Here is a 17848-nt window from a genome sequence, read left to right as displayed (position 1 = left end):
TCCTCAGCCGCCGCCGCCGCCGCAGCCGCCGCTTGGAGCAGCCCTGCCCCGACGCCCCGCCGGCCGGCAGCTCTGTGACGTCACAGGCGCCACCAAGGCTCCCCGGCGCCCCACCCGCGCCAGCCCTACGAAGCTGCCCTCGGCCACCGGCCCGACCGCCTCAGGGGGGCGCTCTCGCTGCCTTGCTGCTCCAGGGCCCTCCGCTCCACGCCGCGGCCCGCCCCCGCCCCCGGGGCACGCGTCTTCCAGCCCCCGGCTCGCCAAAGCCCTTCTCCACCGGGCGCTGGGCCAGGCCACTCCCCGCACCGACAGGGGGACGGCACTCATCCGCCTCCCACCCGTCCCGGCAGCTGTGCACCTATGCCGCTGTGCATAGCTGCGCAGCTGTGCGTCGCGACGCAAGGAGCCCCCTGAGACAGCCACTTGGGGCGGGCCGCAATGTCATCGGGCGCTTGTGGGGTCCAGAGGAGGCCGTCGCTCGGCCCTGGCGACTGAGCGCCCGGCGAGGAGGAAGGGCTGGGTGGCTGCAGGGGGGCGAGGGTGGGCAGGCTGGGCACGCGCTGGCGCCCTGCGCCTCGCTGGAGGGCGGAGGGCGGAGGGAGGAGAAGAAGGGCCCTTGGGAGCCAGGCGGCAGGACAGAGAGCGGCGCCAGCCACCAAAAGAGGGCGTGTTGCCTCCCCGTCGGGGAATCGAACCCCGGTCTCCCGCGTGACAGGCGGGGATACTCACCACTATACTAACGAGGACGGCGGCCACCGCCCCCGCGCCCGGCCGCTCTCGGGCTGCCTGCCGACGCCTCCCCCTGCCCTCCGGCCCCCTGCCCACCACGGGCGCCCGGCTCGTGCCCGACCCGACCCGACCCAACGCCACACCAACCGCGTCCTCCAAAGCAGCAGCCCCCGACCCCGACAGGGACCCGGACCCGCGTGGCCCTGAAAACTCCGAGTGCGCGCTGCCTACTGCCTCCGACGCGGGGATCGCGCCGGGTGGAGGGGGCCCGAGACGGAAAGCAAGGCTGCGAGGGGGGGGTGGGCGCGCGCCGGGCCATGGCCGGCGAGGAGACGCGCGGGTGGGGGTCGGCGGCAGGGGCTGGCCCGACGCGGCCCGGCTGCGTCCGGGGCCAGGGGTGGGCGAGGGCGCCACCGCGGCGCAGCCAGGCGCGTCGTCTGGCCGTGCTCCCCGTCGGCCGCCGCGCGCCCGTTCTGTCGCTCACCCAGACGGCCGCGCGCCTGGCGCGGAGCACCGCGCCCCGCCAAGGGCACCGGGGTTCGCGTCGCGTCGGGTCCCAGCCAGCCCAGCGGCCACGCGCACGCCCAGGCCCGCCGTCAGGATGGCCGAGCGGTCTAAGGCGCTGCGTTCAGGTCGCAGTCTCCCCTGGAGGCGTGGGTTCGAATCCCACTCCTGACAAGCCAGCCTTTTGGCCCGCCCGACAAACGCACCCGGCCCTATGGCAGCGCTTTACTGCCTTCCAGTCCGTTCGCGCCCTGCACTCTTGCGGCCTCTCCAAACTCCGGCCCGGACATCCACGCCTCTCAGACGCGGGACCTTCTCAGCCACGGCCGCGGGCCTGGCAGAAACGGCGCACTAGGAACCCTCCGGCGACTGGCTTTCCGGACAAACGCCCTCCCCAGGGGCCAGCTCCTAAGCCCCCTCCTACCTGCACCCCCACCAGAAAAACCTTCAGTCCTTCGCAGCCCATCTTTCCTCACCTGCTTGCGGCTGCTGCTGCTGCTGCTGGTTTTCCTGCCTGCCTGCCTGCCTGCCTGCCTGCCTGCCTGCCTTCGTCCCTCCCTCCCACTCCCACTCCCACGCTCCACCCCGCCCCCACCGCCACACGCAGAACGGCCGCGTGTGGAAAGCCCGTCCACGCCTGGCCCGCCCTCCGACTTCGGCCCGGTGAACAGCGGACTCGCTCTCACAGCCTTTCTTCCACTTCCGCCACCAGCAGCTCTCCCTCTTTCCAACATCCTGTCCTTCCCGCCAGCCCCAACGGCCCGCCTGCCCATTCCATTCCCTCCACAGCCACACCGTCTTGCCGGCCTGTGGTGCGTGCCCTCGGTGCTTTTTCGCCTTGGGACCTTGGCCGGACCACACCTGCCTACCTGCCTGCCTGCCTGCCTGCCTGCCTGCCTGCCTGCCTGCCGGGCCGCGTGCAGCCCAGCCTCCTGCTGGCCAGCCAACAGGGGGCCCTCCCTGCACGGGGCCTGGCGCAGGAGTCGCTCCCGGGAACGGTGCTCCAGTGAGTAGTGAGCGGAAGCCCTGGATGCCCTGTCACCCACCACAGACGTCCGGCCCCCAGCCCGGGCCACCCACCTCGGCGCCACAGCGCAAGTCCCTCGGGGAAGCCGCTGCTCCGGCCGGACCCAACCACACCCTGGCGCGCTCCCTCCCTCACCGGGCTGTCCGCGAGCCAGCAGCCAGTCTGCCCAAGTGCTTCTCCTCACAACCAACGCAGCAGAGCGGGACCCCGCGGGAGAGGGGTGGGCCAGAGCGCAGAAGCGAGGCTCAGACACCTTTGGTCTTGTGGCCTGAGCGCCGCTCGGCGACGGCGGCGGCGGCGGCGGCGGCGGCGGCGGCGGTGCCCGGTGTCCATCTCCCACGCTCGCGGTCCCTGCACAGCCCCGAGCTCCGATCCCTGCCCCCGCCCGCCCTCGCACGCCCCGCACCAGCAAGAAAGCCAGCCGCCAGAGGGGCTGTGCGTCGGGGCCGGGCGGCTGCTGAGAGGAACGTCGGCGCTCAGCCGCAGCGGCCACGCCTCGCCTGCCCTGACTGGGATTCGGGCGCGGGCCAGGCCGCTTCGGCTCCTGGCTTCCTCTGGCGACACCGACAGTCTCGCGGCGGCCGTGGACGGCAGAGAAAGCGCGGGACGGGCCGAGCACGCCTGCGTCCCTCCGTCCCTCGTCCCTCGGTGCTTCCGACCGCCTCGCGCCCTGGGGTCGCCAGCGTGCCCGGAGCCTCTCATTCAGGTGGCCCGTCGGCCTCCTGCTCAAATGGAGCACATGCCCACGGGGCGAGCAGTGACCAGGGTCCGGCGGTTGGCGGCGAGCGCCGCTGGGGCAGCGCCGGGCGCCGGCGGCCATCGGTGCATGGGTGGTTCAGTGGTAGAATTCTCGCCTGCCACGCGGGAGGCCCGGGTTCGATTCCCGGCCCATGCAGCCGCAGCGTCCCCTTTTGGTTCCCGCAGCCCCACAGCGGAGCTGGGCTTCCCCGCTGCCACACTCAAGGCACCGGTCCTGCAACAGCTCGCTCACCACCGCACCTTCCGGCCCCTGTCCTTCCCACGCAGACGCCCCCACCCCACACACACCCGGGAGCCACGCCTCCAGGACCTGACACCTTGCGGGCTCAGCCACTCTTACGCCCAGACCCCTTCCTTGTCCTTGCTCTCGTCCTTACCCCGACCCCGCTTGTGTCACGCTTCTCGCTGTAAGGAACACCCCACACTGGCACCCGCACAGCCCAACCTCTTCACCTTTCGCCACGTTTCCAAGCTCTCTGCCTCACTCTGCCCGCACTGCGAAAGTTATACTATGTTTGCACAACCAGGAGCAAGGAAGTTGCCACCTCTGGGAGTGATACATCCCATTTTCCTGGAGAGTCCCCAAAGCGTCCACTTGCACGAGGAGTTCAAAAAGAAGTCCACACTATCATCGCAGACTGCACTCTAGATTCATGTTCTGACCCTCGACAGAAATACGTTTCCAACACCGGCCCGCTCCTCCACCACTACTGCCACCACCACCATCAGCACGACAAACACCACCCCCTCCCCTGAACCTCTGCTCCCACCAACAGCGTCAGCCCTCGGGACAGCACCACCGGCACCACCACCTCAGCCTCCACCCTACTCCCACAGACACCCCCATCCCACCCCCTATCTCCCCACTTTTCCCCCGATCCTTTCCAAATCCTACGTTGTCAAGGATCCTGCCCTTGCCTCTGTCCCGTTGCCCTCCTTTTTTCCCCCTTCGTCTTCGTCTCCTTTTCGTAGCAGTACGGTTGATTTACAATACTGGGTTACTTTCAGGTGTACAGCCAAGTGATTCAGTTATATGTCCTTTTCCAGGTTATTTTCCATTATACGTTATCACGACATATGAATACAGTTCCCTGTGCTGTACGGCAAATCCTTGTTGCTTCTGTGCTTTATGTATAGTATTTCCCCTCTGTTAATCGCAGCTCCGGATTCTTCCCTGCCCTACACTTTCCCCTTGGGTAACGAACAGTGTGTTTTCCATGTCTGTGAGTCCGTTGCTCTTTGGCACATACATCCGTTTGTAGTACGGTTTAGATTCCACATATCTTTGTGCTTCTCTGCCTGACTTACGTCGCTAAGTGGAGTATACTCTAGGTCCATCCTTATCGGTGCAAATGGCAATATCTCACTCTTTTGTATGGCTGAGTAATATTCCACAGTACATACGTACCACGTCTTCCTGTGCCAGCCATCGGTTGATGGGCACTTGGGTTTTGTCCATGTCTTGGCTGTGGCCCGTAGTGCTGCTGTGAACGTGGGGGTGCATGGATCTCTGCAAATGACAGTTTCTCTCCTTTGCCGATGTGTACCCACGATGGGGAGGGCTGGATCATATGGGAGCTCGTATTCCACCTATTTATTTAGTGTGTTGTTTTTATTTATGCATTTAATATTTACTTATTCATTTACTTATAAGAACTAGTAGCTGTAATTTTGGAAGAAAAGTTGATTAACGATATTGAGTTAGTTTCAGGTGCACAGCAAAGCGGATACTGTCTTCCATGTCTAATATTGTTTCAGATTGCTTTCCATTACAGTTTACTACAGGATATTGAATATCATTCCCGGTGTTATTCTGGAAATCCTTGTTGCTTATGTCTTTTATATGAAGTACGGTGTATCTGTTCATCGCAGCTCCTAATTTATGCCTCCACCCCTCCCGTTCTCCTCGGGGAACCATCAGTGTGTTTCCTATGTCTGTGAGTCTGTTTCTCTTTTGCACATACCTTCTTTTCTATTATGTTTTAGATTCCACGTATGTTTGTGCTTCTCTGTCAGACTTACTTCGCTAAGTGTAATGTTCTCTAGGACCATCCTTATTGTGGCAAATGGCAATATTTCGTTTTCTGAAATGGCTGAGTAATATTCCACAGTACATATATACCGCATCTTTTCCTGTCAGCCAACTGTTGACGGGCACATGGGTTTTTTCTATGTCTTGGCTGCGGCACACAGTGCTGCTGCAAACACGGGGGTGCGTGGATCTCTTCAAACAACAGTTTTTCTCTTTGGCGGATGTGTACCCACGACGGGGATTGCTGGATCATCTGATGGCTCATGTTTCTCCTGTTTATTTTGGTCGTTGTTTTTATTTATTTACTTACTTACTTACTTATAAGTACTAGTACTCGTGGTTTAAGAAGAAGAGTTGATTAACAATATTGAGTTAGTTTCAGGTGTACAGCAAGGGGGATACTGTTTTCCATGTCTAATATTGTTTCAGATTGATTTCCACTACAGGTTATTGCAGGATATTGACTATCACTCCCTGCGTTATTCTGGAAATCCTTGTTGCTTATCTCCTTTATATGAAGTACTGTGTATCTGTTCATCGAGCTCCTAATTTATCCCTCCACCCCTCCTTTTTACCTCGGGTAACCATCACTGTGTCTTCTAGGTCTGTGAGTCTGTTTCTGTTTTGCACATAGATTCATTGGTAGTACTTTTTAGATTCCACATATCTTTGTGCTTCTCTGTCGGACCTACTTCACTAAGTGTAATATTCTCTGGGAGCATTCTTGTTGCGGCAAATGGCAATATTTCATTCTTTTTTATTAATGGCTGAGTAATATCCCATAGTACATATATACCACCTCTTCTTGTACTAGCCACCCGTTGACGGGCACTTGGGTTTTTTCCCGTGTCTTGGCTACTGCAAATAGTGCCGCTGTGAACGTGGAGGTGCTTGTGCCTTTTTGCACTCTTGTTTCGTCATTGCCGGGTACGTACCCAGGAGTGGGATTGCTGGATCATAGGGGACCTCTCCTTTGGCCTCTTTCAACCTCAACCCCTCCTCCCCCCACCCCCGCCGCCACACACACCTGAGACCGGATGGTTTCTCCCGATGAGAGGTGATGTATATGTCTCTGGGGCAGTAGAATGCCCCCACCCCATTCGGACCCCGCCTAGCCCCTGAGGCGCGCTCCGTTTCTGCTCTTCTCTTGCCTGCCTCCTACCCACCGCCCCCAGTCCCAACCCACTGGTTAGCCTGACCACCTTGCCGCACAGCACACCAGTCTGGCGCGCTCACCCGCCACCCCACCGCGAAGGGGTCCTCTCCCACCGTCTTCCTCGCCCCACAGCCCACTCACACACCCCGCCCTTCCCCCCAGCCTGCCGGCTCGGACCCCTCTCCCCGCCACCTTCCCCTTGTATCCCAGGCCCGACTGTCACATGTCCTGCCCGGAAGTCTCACTTCCGCCAGTGCTCCTCAGACGCACTCCTACTCCAGGCCCACCCCGGCCCCTGATCTGACCCACCCGTACACACGTGCCGGGCCAGGTGCTGCCACCACCCCCAAGCTTCTGCTGAGCCCCTGCCTGAGTGGCCAGCCGCTCTCCCGGGCCAGGTCCCCGCCAGCCCAACACCTCCCGCTCCTGCCCGCGCTCCACCCAGACACCCCAGGCCCTTCCTCGCACCTCCCAGCACGCGGCCCACCGCCGCCCTCTCTCCATGGGGTCCTTCTGCTCCGTTCCCTAACCCGCGTGGGGTGGCCACCGACCGCGGCCACAAACACCTTCATCCCACACTGTCAGCCACCCCCACGGCACCGGCAAGGGCGTTCAGGAAACCTGCTGCGGTGGTGCGAAGCACCCGTCTGCCCACCGGTGCTCCTTTCCACAGGGGATCCGGCTTTGTTAGAAGGCACCGCGTGTGACACCGCCGTCGCCGTCGGCGCTGCCGCCGCTGTCGCCGTGGGGGAAAAGCAGTGCTGATGGAGAGTCCAGACACAGGCGGGGGCGTTTGCTCGTGGCCACGGCCACGGCGGCGAGAGGCGCGGCCCCGGCCACTCGTGTTTGGGGCTGAGGCAAGCGTCCGAAAAGGAAGACACGGGACGTCGAAGGCCTCGAGTGGGCGCGCGCCAGTGCGGCCAAAAGGTTTGGCCGGGGAGGGAGGGTGGAGGTTGCCTGGCAGGGCTTGGGCTGGAGGTGCAGGGCACCGGGCGGCTCTTGTCGGGGCGCCGAGGCCGCGGAGCAAGCGTGGCCTAAAAGTGGGATGTGGACGGTGGGAGGTAGAGAGGCAGAAGAAAGGCTTCCCTGACCGGGAATCGAACCCGGGCCGCGGCGGTGAGAGCGCCGAATCCTAACCACTAGACCACCAGGGAGCGTCAGGCTCTACCACTGCTCCTGCTGGACCCATAGCACCCGCTCGGCGCCACCTTGGCGCCAAGACCCGGCCTTTCCAAGTCCAGCCACGCGCCGCCCCTGGCAATCCACGTGTCCTACCGTCCTTCCTGCTTGCAGCGCCCTCAGAACACTGCGCGCCTGCTTCTCGCACACACAAGAAAAGCCGCTGGGGCCAGCTAGCTCCCTGCTCCCAGCTCTCCCTCACAGGCCCCCGGCCGGCCGGCCGCCCGTGGAGCTCGGTAAAAGGTCAGCCCGCTGCGTTGGCCGGGAATCGAACCCGGGTCAACTGCTTGGAAGGCAGCTATGCTCACCACTATACCACCAACGCTGCACAGCCCGGGCCGCCCCGAGACGCCGGCACCGGGCTCGCCCGAGCGCACTCTCGTCGCCGCCGCCTTCTCCTCCTCCTCCTCCTCCTCCTCCTCCTCCTCCTCCTTCTCTTCCTCCTCCTACTCCCCTTTCTCTTCCTCGTCCTCCTCCTCGTCCTCCTCCTCCTCCTCCTCCTCCTCCTCAGCCGCCGCCGCCGCCGCAGCCGCCGCTTGGAGCAGCCCTGCCCCGACGCCCCGCCGGCCGGCAGCTCTGTGACGTCACAGGCGCCACCAAGGCTCCCCGGCGCCCCACCCGCGCCAGCCCTACGAAGCTGCCCTCGGCCACCGGCCCGACCGCCTCAGGGGGGCGCTCTCGCTGCCTTGCTGCTCCAGGGCCCTCCGCTCCACGCCGCGGCCCGCCCCCGCCCCCGGGGCACGCGTCTTCCAGCCCCCGGCTCGCCAAAGCCCTTCTCCACCGGGCGCTGGGCCAGGCCACTCCCCGCACCGACAGGGGGACGGCACTCATCCGCCTCCCACCCGTCCCGGCAGCTGTGCACCTATGCCGCTGTGCATAGCTGCGCAGCTGTGCGTCGCGACGCAAGGAGCCCCCTGAGACAGCCACTTGGGGCGGGCCGCAATGTCATCGGGCGCTTGTGGGGTCCAGAGGAGGCCGTCGCTCGGCCCTGGCGACTGAGCGCCCGGCGAGGAGGAAGGGCTGGGTGGCTGCAGGGGGGCGAGGGTGGGCAGGCTGGGCACGCGCTGGCGCCCTGCGCCTCGCTGGAGGGCGGAGGGCGGAGGGAGGAGAAGAAGGGCCCTTGGGAGCCAGGCGGCAGGACAGAGAGCGGCGCCAGCCACCAAAAGAGGGCGTGTTGCCTCCCCGTCGGGGAATCGAACCCCGGTCTCCCGCGTGACAGGCGGGGATACTCACCACTATACTAACGAGGACGGCGGCCACCGCCCCCGCGCCCGGCCGCTCTCGGGCTGCCTGCCGACGCCTCCCCCTGCCCTCCGGCCCCCTGCCCACCACGGGCGCCCGGCTCGTGCCCGACCCGACCCGACCCAACGCCACACCAACCGCGTCCTCCAAAGCAGCAGCCCCCGACCCCGACAGGGACCCGGACCCGCGTGGCCCTGAAAACTCCGAGTGCGCGCTGCCTACTGCCTCCGACGCGGGGATCGCGCCGGGTGGAGGGGGCCCGAGACGGAAAGCAAGGCTGCGAGGAGGGGGTGGGCGCGCGCCGGGCCATGGCCGGCGAGGAGACGCGCGGGTGGGGGTCGGCGGCAGGGGCTGGCCCGACGCGGCCCGGCTGCGTCCGGGGCCAGGGGTGGGCGAGGGCGCCACCGCGGCGCAGCCAGGCGCGTCGTCTGGCCGTGCTCCCCGTCGGCCGCCGCGCGCCCGTTCTGTCGCTCACCCAGACGGCCGCGCGCCTGGCGCGGAGCACCGCGCCCCGCCAAGGGCACCGGGGTTCGCGTCGCGTCGGGTCCCAGCCAGCCCAGCGGCCACGCGCACGCCCAGGCCCGCCGTCAGGATGGCCGAGCGGTCTAAGGCGCTGCGTTCAGGTCGCAGTCTCCCCTGGAGGCGTGGGTTCGAATCCCACTCCTGACAAGCCAGCCTTTTGGCCCGCCCGACAAACGCACCCGGCCCTATGGCAGCGCTTTACTGCCTTCCAGTCCGTTCGCGCCCTGCACTCTTGCGGCCTCTCCAAACTCCGGCCCGGACATCCACGCCTCTCAGACGCGGGACCTTCTCAGCCACGGCCGCGGGCCTGGCAGAAACGGCGCACTAGGAACCCTCCGGCGACTGGCTTTCCGGACAAACGCCCTCCCCAGGGGCCAGCTCCTAAGCCCCCTCCTACCTGCACCCCCACCAGAAAAACCTTCAGTCCTTCGCAGCCCATCTTTCCTCACCTGCTTGCGGCTGCTGCTGCTGCTGCTGGTTTTCCTGCCTGCCTGCCTGCCTGCCTGCCTGCCTGCCTGCCTTCGTCCCTCCCTCCCACTCCCACTCCCACGCTCCACCCCGCCCCCACCGCCACACGCAGAACGGCCGCGTGTGGAAAGCCCGTCCACGCCTGGCCCGCCCTCCGACTTCGGCCCGGTGAACAGCGGACTCGCTCTCACAGCCTTTCTTCCACTTCCGCCACCAGCAGCTCTCCCTCTTTCCAACATCCTGTCCTTCCCGCCAGCCCCAACGGCCCGCCTGCCCATTCCATTCCCTCCACAGCCACACCGTCTTGCCGGCCTGTGGTGCGTGCCCTCGGTGCTTTTTCGCCTTGGGACCTTGGCCGGACCACACCTGCCTACCTGCCTGCCTGCCTGCCTGCCTGCCTGCCTGCCTGCCGGGCCGCGTGCAGCCCAGCCTCCTGCTGGCCAGCCAACAGGGGGCCCTCCCTGCACGGGGCCTGGCGCAGGAGTCGCTCCCGGGAACGGTGCTCCAGTGAGTAGTGAGCGGAAGCCCTGGATGCCCTGTCACCCACCACAGACGTCCGGCCCCCAGCCCGGGCCACCCACCTCGGCGCCACAGCGCAAGTCCCTCGGGGAAGCCGCTGCTCCGGCCGGACCCAACCACACCCTGGCGCGCTCCCTCCCTCACCGGGCTGTCCGCGAGCCAGCAGCCAGTCTGCCCAAGTGCTTCTCCTCACAACCAACGCAGCAGAGCGGGACCCCGCGGGAGAGGGGTGGGCCAGAGCGCAGAAGCGAGGCTCAGACACCTTTGGTCCTGTGGCCTGAGCGCCGCTCGGCGACGGCGGCGGCGGCGGCGGCGGCGGCGGCGGCGGTGCCCGGTGTCCATCTCCCACGCTCGCGGTCCCTGCACAGCCCCGAGCTCCGATCCCTGCCCCCGCCCGCCCTCGCACGCCCCGCACCAGCAAGAAAGCCAGCCGCCAGAGGGGCTGTGCGTCGGGGCCGGGCGGCTGCTGAGAGGAACGTCGGCGCTCAGCCGCAGCGGCCACGCCTCGCCTGCCCTGACTGGGATTCGGGCGCGGGCCAGGCCGCTTCGGCTCCTGGCTTCCTCTGGCGACACCGACAGTCTCGCGGCGGCCGTGGACGGCAGAGAAAGCGCGGGACGGGCCGAGCACGCCTGCGTCCCTCCGTCCCTCGTCCCTCGGTGCTTCCGACCGCCTCGCGCCCTGGGGTCGCCAGCGTGCCCGGAGCCTCTCATTCAGGTGGCCCGTCGGCCTCCTGCTCAAATGGAGCACATGCCCACGGGGCGAGCAGTGACCAGGGTCCGGCGGTTGGCGGCGAGCGCCGCTGGGGCAGCGCCGGGCGCCGGCGGCCATCGGTGCATGGGTGGTTCAGTGGTAGAATTCTCGCCTGCCACGCGGGAGGCCCGGGTTCGATTCCCGGCCCATGCAGCCGCAGCGTCCCCTTTTGGTTCCCGCAGCCCCACAGCGGAGCTGGGCTTCCCCGCTGCCACACTCAAGGCACCGGTCCTGCAACAGCTCGCTCACCACCGCACCTTCCGGCCCCTGTCCTTCCCACGCAGACGCCCCCACCCCACACACACCCGGGAGCCACGCCTCCAGGACCTGACACCTTGCGGGCTCAGCCACTCTTACGCCCAGACCCCTTCCTTGTCCTTGCTCTCGTCCTTACCCCGACCCCGCTTGTGTCACGCTTCTCGCTGTAAGGAACACCCCACACTGGCACCCGCACAGCCCAACCTCTTCACCTTTCGCCACGTTTCCAAGCTCTCTGCCTCACTCTGCCCGCACTGCGAAAGTTATACTATGTTTGCACAACCAGGAGCAAGGAAGTTGCCACCTCTGGGAGTGATACATCCCATTTTCCTGGAGAGTCCCCAAAGCGTCCACTTGCACGAGGAGTTCAAAAAGAAGTCCACACTATCATCGCAGACTGCACTCTAGATTCATGTTCTGACCCTCGACAGAAATACGTTTCCAACACCGGCCCGCTCCTCCACCACTACTGCCACCACCACCATCAGCACGACAAACACCACCCCCTCCCCTGAACCTCTGCTCCCACCAACAGCGTCAGCCCTCGGGACAGCACCACCGGCACCACCACCTCAGCCTCCACCCTACTCCCACAGACACCCCCATCCCACCCCCTATCTCCCCACTTTTCCCCCGATCCTTTCCAAATCCTACGTTGTCAAGGATCCTGCCCTTGCCTCTGTCCCGTTGCCCTCCTTTTTTCCCCCTTCGTCTTCGTCTCCTTTTCGTAGCAGTACGGTTGATTTACAATACTGGGTTACTTTCAGGTGTACAGCCAAGTGATTCAGTTATATGTCCTTTTCCAGGTTATTTTCCATTATACGTTATCACGACATATGAATACAGTTCCCTGTGCTGTACGGCAAATCCTTGTTGCTTCTGTGCTTTATGTATAGTATTTCCCCTCTGTTAATCGCAGCTCCGGATTCTTCCCTGCCCTACACTTTCCCCTTGGGTAACGAACAGTGTGTTTTCCATGTCTGTGAGTCCGTTGCTCTTTGGCACATACATCCGTTTGTAGTACGGTTTAGATTCCACATATCTTTGTGCTTCTCTGCCTGACTTACGTCGCTAAGTGGAGTATACTCTAGGTCCATCCTTATCGGTGCAAATGGCAATATCTCACTCTTTTGTATGGCTGAGTAATATTCCACAGTACATACGTACCACGTCTTCCTGTGCCAGCCATCGGTTGATGGGCACTTGGGTTTTGTCCATGTCTTGGCTGTGGCCCGTAGTGCTGCTGTGAACGTGGGGGTGCATGGATCTCTGCAAATGACAGTTTCTCTCCTTTGCCGATGTGTACCCACGATGGGGAGGGCTGGATCATATGGGAGCTCGTATTCCACCTATTTATTTAGTGTGTTGTTTTTATTTATGCATTTAATATTTACTTATTCATTTACTTATAAGAACTAGTAGCTGTAATTTTGGAAGAAAAGTTGATTAACGATATTGAGTTAGTTTCAGGTGCACAGCAAAGCGGATACTGTCTTCCATGTCTAATATTGTTTCAGATTGCTTTCCATTACAGTTTACTACAGGATATTGAATATCATTCCCGGTGTTATTCTGGAAATCCTTGTTGCTTATGTCTTTTATATGAAGTACGGTGTATCTGTTCATCGCAGCTCCTAATTTATGCCTCCACCCCTCCCGTTCTCCTCGGGGAACCATCAGTGTGTTTCCTATGTCTGTGAGTCTGTTTCTCTTTTGCACATACCTTCTTTTCTATTATGTTTTAGATTCCACGTATGTTTGTGCTTCTCTGTCAGACTTACTTCGCTAAGTGTAATGTTCTCTAGGACCATCCTTATTGTGGCAAATGGCAATATTTCGTTTTCTGAAATGGCTGAGTAATATTCCACAGTACATATATACCGCATCTCTTCCTGTCAGCCAACTGTTGACGGGCACATGGGTTTTTTCTATGTCTTGGCTGCGGCACACAGTGCTGCTGCAAACACGGGGGTGCGTGGATCTCTTCAAACAACAGTTTTTCTCTTTGGCGGATGTGTACCCACGACGGGGATTGCTGGATCATCTGATGGCTCATGTTTCTCCTGTTTATTTTGGTCGTTGTTTTTATTTATTTACTTACTTACTTACTTATAAGTACTAGTACTCGTGGTTTAAGAAGAAGAGTTGATTAACAATATTGAGTTAGTTTCAGGTGTACAGCAAGGGGGATACTGTTTTCCATGTCTAATATTGTTTCAGATTGATTTCCACTACAGGTTATTGCAGGATATTGACTATCACTCCCTGCGTTATTCTGGAAATCCTTGTTGCTTATCTCCTTTATATGAAGTACTGTGTATCTGTTCATCGAGCTCCTAATTTATCCCTCCACCCCTCCTTTTTACCTCGGGTAACCATCACTGTGTCTTCTAGGTCTGTGAGTCTGTTTCTGTTTTGCACATAGATTCATTGGTAGTACTTTTTAGATTCCACATATCTTTGTGCTTCTCTGTCGGACCTACTTCACTAAGTGTAATATTCTCTGGGAGCATTCTTGTTGCGGCAAATGGCAATATTTCATTCTTTTTTATTAATGGCTGAGTAATATCCCATAGTACATATATACCACCTCTTCTTGTGCTAGCCACCCGTTGACGGGCACTTGGGTTTTTTCCCGTGTCTTGGCTACTGCAAATAGTGCCGCTGTGAACGTGGAGGTGCTTGTGCCTTTTTGCACTCTTGTTTCGTCATTGCCGGGTACGTACCCAGGAGTGGGATTGCTGGATCATAGGGGACCTCTCCTTTGGCCTCTTTCAACCTCAACCCCTCCTCCCCCCACCCCCGCCGCCACACACACCTGAGACCGGATGGTTTCTCCCGATGAGAGGTGATGTATATGTCTCTGGGGCAGTAGAATGCCCCCACCCCATTCGGACCCCGCCTAGCCCCTGAGGCGCGCTCCGTTTCTGCTCTTCTCTTGCCTGCCTCCTACCCACCGCCCCCAGTCCCAACCCACTGGTTAGCCTGACCACCTTGCCGCACAGCACACCAGTCTGGCGCGCTCACCCGCCACCCCACCGCGAAGGGGTCCTCTCCCACCGTCTTCCTCGCCCCACAGCCCACTCACACACCCCGCCCTTCCCCCCAGCCTGCCGGCTCGGACCCCTCTCCCCGCCACCTTCCCCTTGTATCCCAGGCCCGACTGTCACATGTCCTGCCCGGAAGTCTCACTTCCGCCAGTGCTCCTCAGACGCACTCCTACTCCAGGCCCACCCCGGCCCCTGATCTGACCCACCCGTACACACGTGCCGGGCCAGGTGCTGCCACCACCCCCAAGCTTCTGCTGAGCCCCTGCCTGAGTGGCCAGCCGCTCTCCCGGGCCAGGTCCCCGCCAGCCCAACACCTCCCGCTCCTGCCCGCGCTCCACCCAGACACCCCAGGCCCTTCCTCGCACCTCCCAGCACGCGGCCCACCGCCGCCCTCTCTCCATGGGGTCCTTCTGCTCCGTTCCCTAACCCGCGTGGGGTGGCCACCGACCGCGGCCACAAACACCTTCATCCCACACTGTCAGCCACCCCCACGGCACCGGCAAGGGCGTTCAGGAAACCTGCTGCGGTGGTGCGAAGCACCCGTCTGCCCACCGGTGCTCCTTTCCACAGGGGATCCGGCTTTGTTAGAAGGCACCGCGTGTGACACCGCCGTCGCCGTCGGCGCTGCCGCCGCTGTCGCCGTGGGGGAAAAGCAGTGCTGATGGAGAGTCCAGACACAGGCGGGGGCGTTTGCTCGTGGCCACGGCCACGGCGGCGAGAGGCGCGGCCCCGGCCACTCGTGTTTGGGGCTGAGGCAAGCGTCCGAAAAGGAAGACACGGGACGTCGAAGGCCTCGAGTGGGCGCGTGCCAGTGCGGCCAAAAGGTTTGGCCGGGGAGGGAGGGTGGAGGTTGCCTGGCAGGGCTTGGGCTGGAGGTGCAGGGCACCGGGCGGCTCTTGTCGGGGCGCCGAGGCCGCGGAGCAAGCGTGGCCTAAAAGTGGGATGTGGACGGTGGGAGGTAGAGAGGCAGAAGAAAGGCTTCCCTGACCGGGAATCGAACCCGGGCCGCGGCGGTGAGAGCGCCGAATCCTAACCACTAGACCACCAGGGAGCGTCAGGCTCTACCACTGCTCCTGCTGGACCCATAGCACCCGCTCGGCGCCACCTTGGCGCCAAGACCCGGCCTTTCCAAGTCCAGCCACGCGCCGCCCCTGGCAATCCACGTGTCCTACCGTCCTTCCTGCTTGCAGCGCCCTCAGAACACTGCGCGCCTGCTTCTCGCACACACAAGAAAAGCCGCTGGGGCCAGCTAGCTCCCTGCTCCCAGCTCTCCCTCACAGGCCCCCGGCCGGCCGGCCGCCCGTGGAGCTCGGTAAAAGGTCAGCCCGCTGCGTTGGCCGGGAATCGAACCCGGGTCAACTGCTTGGAAGGCAGCTATGCTCACCACTATACCACCAACGCTGCACAGCCCGGGCCGCCCCGAGACGCCGGCACCGGGCTCGCCCGAGCGCACTCTCGTCGCCGCCGCCTTCTCCTCCTCCTCCTCCTCCTCCTCCTCCTCCTCCTTCTCTTCCTCCTCCTACTCCCCTTTCTCTTCCTCGTCCTCCTCCTCGTCCTCCTCCTCCTCCTCCTCCTCAGCCGCCGCCGCCGCCGCAGCCGCCGCTTGGAGCAGCCCTGCCCCGACGCCCCGCCGGCCGGCAGCTCTGTGACGTCACAGGCGCCACCAAGGCTCCCCGGCGCCCCACCCGCGCCAGCCCTACGAAGCTGCCCTCGGCCACCGGCCCGACCGCCTCAGGGGGGCGCTCTCGCTGCCTTGCTGCTCCAGGGCCCTCCGCTCCACGCCGCGGCCCGCCCCCGCCCCCGGGGCACGCGTCTTCCAGCCCCCGGCTCGCCAAAGCCCTTCTCCACCGGGCGCTGGGCCAGGCCACTCCCCGCACCGACAGGGGGACGGCACTCATCCGCCTCCCACCCGTCCCGGCAGCTGTGCACCTATGCCGCTGTGCATAGCTGCGCAGCTGTGCGTCGCGACGCAAGGAGCCCCCTGAGACAGCCACTTGGGGCGGGCCGCAATGTCATCGGGCGCTTGTGGGGTCCAGAGGAGGCCGTCGCTCGGCCCTGGCGACTGAGCGCCCGGCGAGGAGGAAGGGCTGGGTGGCTGCAGGGGGGCGAGGGTGGGCAGGCTGGGCACGCGCTGGCGCCCTGCGCCTCGCTGGAGGGCGGAGGGCGGAGGGAGGAGAAGAAGGGCCCTTGGGAGCCAGGCGGCAGGACAGAGAGCGGCGCCAGCCACCAAAAGAGGGCGTGTTGCCTCCCCGTCGGGGAATCGAACCCCGGTCTCCCGCGTGACAGGCGGGGATACTCACCACTATACTAACGAGGACGGCGGCCACCGCCCCCGCGCCCGGCCGCTCTCGGGCTGCCTGCCGACGCCTCCCCCTGCCCTCCGGCCCCCTGCCCACCACGGGCGCCCGGCTCGTGCCCGACCCGACCCGACCCAACGCCACACCAACCGCGTCCTCCAAAGCAGCAGCCCCCGACCCCGACAGGGACCCGGACCCGCGTGGCCCTGAAAACTCCGAGTGCGCGCTGCCTACTGCCTCCGACGCGGGGATCGCGCCGGGTGGAGGGGGCCCGAGACGGAAAGCAAGGCTGCGAGGAGGGGGTGGGCGCGCGCCGGGCCATGGCCGGCGAGGAGACGCGCGGGTGGGGGTCGGCGGCAGGGGCTGGCCCGACGCGGCCCGGCTGCGTCCGGGGCCAGGGGTGGGCGAGGGCGCCACCGCGGCGCAGCCAGGCGCGTCGTCTGGCCGTGCTCCCCGTCGGCCGCCGCGCGCCCGTTCTGTCGCTCACCCAGACGGCCGCGCGCCTGGCGCGGAGCACCGCGCCCCGCCAAGGGCACCGGGGTTCGCGTCGCGTCGGGTCCCAGCCAGCCCAGCGGCCACGCGCACGCCCAGGCCCGCCGTCAGGATGGCCGAGCGGTCTAAGGCGCTGCGTTCAGGTCGCAGTCTCCCCTGGAGGCGTGGGTTCGAATCCCACTCCTGACAAGCCAGCCTTTTGGCCCGCCCGACAAACGCACCCGGCCCTATGGCAGCGCTTTACTGCCTTCCAGTCCGTTCGCGCCCTGCACTCTTGCGGCCTCTCCAAACTCCGGCCCGGACATCCACGCCTCTCAGACGCGGGACCTTCTCAGCCACGGCCGCGGGCCTGGCAGAAACGGCGCACTAGGAACCCTCCGGCGACTGGCTTTCCGGACAAACGCCCTCCCCAGGGGCCAGCTCCTAAGCCCCCTCCTACCTGCACCCCCACCAGAAAAACCTTCAGTCCTTCGCAGCCCATCTTTCCTCACCTGCTTGCGGCTGCTGCTGCTGCTGCTGGTTTTCCTGCCTGCCTGCCTGCCTGCCTGCCTGCCTGCCTGCCTGCCTTCGTCCCTCCCTCCCACTCCCACTCCCACGCTCCACCCCGCCCCCACCGCCACACGCAGAACGGCCGCGTGTGGAAAGCCCGTCCACGCCTGGCCCGCCCTCCGACTTCGGCCCGGTGAACAGCGGACTCGCTCTCACAGCCTTTCTTCCACTTCCGCCACCAGCAGCTCTCCCTCTTTCCAACATCCTGTCCTTCCCGCCAGCCCCAACGGCCCGCCTGCCCATTCCATTCCCTCCACAGCCACACCGTCTTGCCGGCCTGTGGTGCGTGCCCTCGGTGCTTTTTCGCCTTGGGA

General features: G+C 63.8%; 12 non-coding genes across 12 annotated transcripts; 5 read left to right on the top strand and 7 right to left on the bottom strand.

Annotated features, from left to right (window-relative positions):
- Window positions 1-674: 674 nt before the first annotated feature.
- TRNAD-GUC (transfer RNA aspartic acid (anticodon GUC)) lies at window positions 675-746 on the bottom strand. Its single transcript has one exon. It is a non-coding gene; the product is annotated as a tRNA-Asp (tRNA).
- Window positions 747-1324: 578 nt separating this feature from the next.
- TRNAL-CAG (transfer RNA leucine (anticodon CAG)) lies at window positions 1325-1407 on the top strand. Its single transcript has one exon. It is a non-coding gene; the product is annotated as a tRNA-Leu (tRNA).
- Window positions 1408-3084: 1677 nt separating this feature from the next.
- TRNAG-GCC (transfer RNA glycine (anticodon GCC)) lies at window positions 3085-3155 on the top strand. The gene has a single exon. It is a non-coding gene; the product is annotated as a tRNA-Gly (tRNA).
- Window positions 3156-7289: 4134 nt separating this feature from the next.
- Window positions 7290-7361, bottom strand: TRNAE-CUC (transfer RNA glutamic acid (anticodon CUC)). The gene has a single exon. It is a non-coding gene; the product is annotated as a tRNA-Glu (tRNA).
- Window positions 7362-7639: 278 nt separating this feature from the next.
- TRNAG-UCC (transfer RNA glycine (anticodon UCC)) lies at window positions 7640-7711 on the bottom strand. Its single transcript has one exon. It is a non-coding gene; the product is annotated as a tRNA-Gly (tRNA).
- An 853-nt stretch (window positions 7712-8564) lies between these two features.
- On the bottom strand, window positions 8565-8636 carry TRNAD-GUC (transfer RNA aspartic acid (anticodon GUC)). Its single transcript has one exon. It is a non-coding gene; the product is annotated as a tRNA-Asp (tRNA).
- A 578-nt stretch (window positions 8637-9214) lies between these two features.
- Window positions 9215-9297, top strand: TRNAL-CAG (transfer RNA leucine (anticodon CAG)). The gene has a single exon. It is a non-coding gene; the product is annotated as a tRNA-Leu (tRNA).
- Window positions 9298-10970: 1673 nt separating this feature from the next.
- TRNAG-GCC (transfer RNA glycine (anticodon GCC)) lies at window positions 10971-11041 on the top strand. Its single transcript has one exon. It is a non-coding gene; the product is annotated as a tRNA-Gly (tRNA).
- Window positions 11042-15175: 4134 nt separating this feature from the next.
- TRNAE-CUC (transfer RNA glutamic acid (anticodon CUC)) lies at window positions 15176-15247 on the bottom strand. Its single transcript has one exon. It is a non-coding gene; the product is annotated as a tRNA-Glu (tRNA).
- Window positions 15248-15525: 278 nt separating this feature from the next.
- TRNAG-UCC (transfer RNA glycine (anticodon UCC)) lies at window positions 15526-15597 on the bottom strand. Its single transcript has one exon. It is a non-coding gene; the product is annotated as a tRNA-Gly (tRNA).
- Window positions 15598-16441: 844 nt separating this feature from the next.
- On the bottom strand, window positions 16442-16513 carry TRNAD-GUC (transfer RNA aspartic acid (anticodon GUC)). Its single transcript has one exon. It is a non-coding gene; the product is annotated as a tRNA-Asp (tRNA).
- Window positions 16514-17091: 578 nt separating this feature from the next.
- TRNAL-CAG (transfer RNA leucine (anticodon CAG)) lies at window positions 17092-17174 on the top strand. The gene has a single exon. It is a non-coding gene; the product is annotated as a tRNA-Leu (tRNA).
- The last annotated feature ends 674 nt before the right edge of the window (window positions 17175-17848 follow it).

Source organism: Eubalaena glacialis, unplaced genomic scaffold, assembly GCF_028564815.1.
Source record: "Eubalaena glacialis isolate mEubGla1 unplaced genomic scaffold, mEubGla1.1.hap2.+ XY scaffold_353, whole genome shotgun sequence".
NCBI classification, from domain to species: Eukaryota; Metazoa; Chordata; class Mammalia; order Artiodactyla; family Balaenidae; genus Eubalaena; species Eubalaena glacialis.
Note: the sequence above shows the minus strand (reverse complement) of the source record. Positions and strands in the feature narration are given on the sequence as shown.